The sequence below is a fragment of the Mus caroli genome, chromosome 4 (genome assembly GCF_900094665.2).
Source record: "Mus caroli chromosome 4, CAROLI_EIJ_v1.1, whole genome shotgun sequence".
Taxonomy (NCBI): Eukaryota; Metazoa; Chordata; class Mammalia; order Rodentia; family Muridae; genus Mus; species Mus caroli.
Window position 1 is genome coordinate 119,169,677 of NC_034573.1, and position 3,827 is coordinate 119,173,503.

The 3,827-nt window shown below is 45.2% G+C and overlaps 1 protein-coding gene across 2 annotated transcripts in view; it reads right to left on the reverse strand.

Moving 5' to 3' along the window:
* Nucleotides 1-3,827, reverse strand: part of Zbtb8a (zinc finger and BTB domain containing 8A) — a 22,429-nt gene that overhangs the window by 11,123 nt on the left and 7,479 nt on the right. For both annotated transcript variants that reach the window (XM_021159406.2, XM_021159408.2), the window contains exon 2: nt 3,204-3,297. The gene's annotated coding sequence lies outside the window, so the exon portion shown is untranslated. The remainder of the gene's footprint in view (nt 1-3,203; nt 3,298-3,827) is intronic.

Genomic DNA, 3,827 nt, shown 5'->3' on the forward strand with positions numbered 1-3,827 from the left:
ACTCACTTTGTAGACCAGGCTGGCCTCGAACTCAGAAATCCGCCTGCCTCTGCCTCCCAAGTGCTGGGATTAAAGGCGTGCGCCACCACGCCCGGCTGTTTTTTTTTTAAAAAAGACTCACAATGAAGATGTAGTTCCTGCTGTGGTGATAAAACATACTGACAAGGGCTGGAGAGATTGCTCAGTGGTTAGGAGCACCGACTGCTCTTCTGAAGGTCCCGAGTTCAAATCCCAGCAACCACATGGTGGCTCACAACCATCCGTAATGAGATCTGGCGCCCTCTTCTGGAGTGTCTGAAGACAGCGACAGTGTACTTACATATAATAAATAAATAAATCTTTAAAAAAAATACTGACATGCAGGAGGTGGTGGCTCATGCCTGTAGTACTGGTACTCTGGAGACAGAGTCACTCGGGTTTAGGAGTTCGAGGCCAGCCTGGTCTACAAAGTGAGCTCCAGAACAGACAGGACTATACAGAGAAACCCTGATTGGGGAGAAAAAAAATTTTTTTTACTTATTTTATGAGTACACTATAGCTGTCGTCAGACACACCAGAAGAGAGCATTAGACCCCATTATAGACAGTTGTAAGCCACCATGTGGTTGCTTGGAATTGAACTCAGGGCCTCTGGAAGAGCAGTCGGTGCTCTTAACCACTGAGCTATATAAAAGTTCTGACACGAGCTGGAGAGACAGCTCAGCAGCTAAGCGCACTGGCTGGTCTTCTCAGGGACCCAGGTTCAATTCCTAGCAAGGGCATGGCAGCTCACAGGTATCTGTATCACCGGTCTTAGGGGCTTCTATACCCTCACAGAGACAGACATGCAAGGAAAATACCAATACATGTGCAGTGAAAATTACAAATTAGAAGAATTTTGACAATAAGTTGGAGGCTTGGGAAGCAGCCAAGAGGTGAAGTAGTTGCCACACAAGTATGGGGACCTGCTGTGACTCAGAGCTTCCATAAACTCTGTGGTGGTAGCATGCACCTGTGCTCGATCAGGCAGTTCAGGGACAGGATACGTCTAAGTGTCCTTGGTCCTGTCCTGAGCAGAAGGCACTGGCATGGACTTCTTTCTCCCTTATGATCCACCCCCTCGGGCTTCTGGAAACATGACGAAGGGACTCATCAATGCTGTCCCTACTTGGGATTTGAATACACTATTAAAATATGGAGCTATCAGAGTTTTGAGACTAAGGGAAAACTATTTGCTTCTAGTCAAAGGAATGGGGTCTGAGTGGCCTTGGCGGAAATACCTGACGATTGGAACGTTATATACTTTTTTTTTTTTTTTTTTTTTTTTTTTTTTTGAAAGGGGTTTTTTTTTTTTCCCCCTGGCTGTCCTGGGCCCCACTTTGTAGACCAGGCTGGCCTAGAACTCAGAAATCCGCCTGCCTCTGCCTCCCAAGTGCTGGGATTAAAGGCGTGCGCCACCACGCCCAGCTATGTTATATACTCTTGACCCTTGCCCCGAGTTCATGCAGCTGGACCATTCAGTCCCCGAGTAGGTGATCTTTTCCTCGTTCCCTCAGGAAAGCAGATGAAGAAGACATGTGAAGGCATACTAAGCAGATGGGAGGAATGATCAGCCCGTAATGAGATCATGGGCTTAGCCCTCCCAGAAGCCACTCTTGATATAGATTACAGAGCTTCCACCACTCAGCACAGCTCAGCCTCCCTGTTTAGCTATCTATCTATCTATCTATCTATCTATCTATCTATCTTCTATCTATTTATCTATCTATCTATCTATCTACCGTTTAGCTCTCTATCTATCTATCTATCTATCTATCTATCTATCTATCTATCCATCTGATAGCTCTGATATCTTCTATGTGTCATCTATCTCCTATCTATCATTTACTATCTTCGTTCTTTCTATTTCTCACTAGCTACCTACCTTCCTATCTTTTCCGTTTGAATACTTGCCCCCAAGCTAAGCATCTTTCCTGTCACTCTAGGATTCTCATTCTTTCTGAAACACCCCCTTCCCTTCCACCATACAGCTGAACATGCCAGCTTTCTTAGACTCTAACACAGAAGACATTCATCCTTCTTTCCTTCTTCCTTCCTTCCTTCGACTCTAACTAACACAAAAGGCATTCATCCCTCCTTCCTTCCTTCCTTCCTTCCTTCCTTCCTTCCTTCCTTCCTTCCTTCCTTCCCTCCCTCCCCACTTCTCCCCTCCTGGCAGCTGCCAAGGTTTACAGCTTGCTTACTCCATTGTTTTCCTTCCCAGTTCTAACAAAACAAAATGGTCCTCAAATTTCCTTCGGAATCTATTTTTAAATAACTGCATTAAGGAGACTAAGGATCCATAAGGGAATCTCAGTCTCCCCAGCAACAACCCCAGTGCTGCTCTAGTGGAATGGGAGGCAGAGTCAGAAGACACCGCAGAAACATGGGGCCCACAAGCCTGATACACAGAAGCAGCAAACAAGAGACCCTGTCTCAAGCAAGGTGGAAGATGAGGACCAACACCCAAAAAAGCTGTCTTCTGACCTCCTCATGCGTGCCCACATTCATACACATGCCAGCGTGCACAAAGGTACACAAAAAGAAAAAAAGGAAAAGAAAGTGAGCAGAGAGGACTGACCAAGACCATCGGAGTGATGAACATTTCATACAGGGAGTGGGGAACACAATAAATCATGTAAAATACACAGTTGCAAAATTCTGCTTTGTTTTGAGATGTATCTCTGTGTAAATGAGGCTGTCCTGGAACTCACTCTGTAGACAGGATGGCCTCAAACACAAAGAGATCCACCTGAGTGCTGGGATTAAAGGAGTGCACCCCCCCACCAGCTTTTTATATATATTTTAAAATGAGGTATAACATCAATGAGATATCAGGGGCTGGAGAGATGACTCAGCGGTTAAGAACACGGGCTACTTTGCCAGACGTTCCCAGGTGAATTCCCAGCACCCATATAGTGGCTTACAACCACCTGTAACTCTAGCTCTAAAGGATCTAACATCCTTTTCTGACCTTTGCATGCATACGGTTACACAGACATGCAGGCAAATAGCTATACACATCATATACTAGAAATGCGATGTTATTCATGTACAAAATTAATATTTATGTAAATAAAATAAAAGGATTAGAACTTTCCACGCGTGGCTGGAGTGGAGCACTGGAGCAGAACACCTGAGGATCTGAGTTCAGGCTCCAGCACCAAGGGAACACCTCCCTCATACCTGGCACTGCACGATGCTGCTCTGGAAACCGTAGGACTGCTGAAGGGCAAAGAGGAAGGACTCTAAGTCAACAAGTTCATGAACAGCGGAGTGTCTGTGGGGAGAAAACAGATAACACAGGGTGAACTTCTGTAATAAGAGACGTACCTGCTGGGATACCTAATTCTTTATTTATATAGAAGGCAGCAATGTTCAGCATGTAAAAATAATTTGGCATAGATTATTAGTTTTTTTCAAAATGGCTTTGATGCATTAGATCGCGTTCTAAATAAATTAACACTTTCAGGGCAGAGTGGAACAGGCCTGGGACCCCAGCACTTGGGAAGTGGTAACAGGAGGGTCAAGGGTTCAAGGCCGGCTGAGTCTGTCTTGGACCCTGTCTCAACATAACAGAAGCTTAGGAAACACTGGCAACTAAAGCAGCAGGATGGAAATTGTGAATGAACTCAGAAGGCGGAGGAATAAACGATTTCATTGTTTGTTGAGACATTAGGAAAGCCCGGTGGGTTTCCGACTTTGGATCTTCCTGCCTCAGCCTCCCCAGTGTTAGGACAGGCATGCGCTACCGTGCCCAGGAAAAGCAGGTGTTTGAGGGAGGAAAAATTCTTTTTTTTTTTTTTTTTT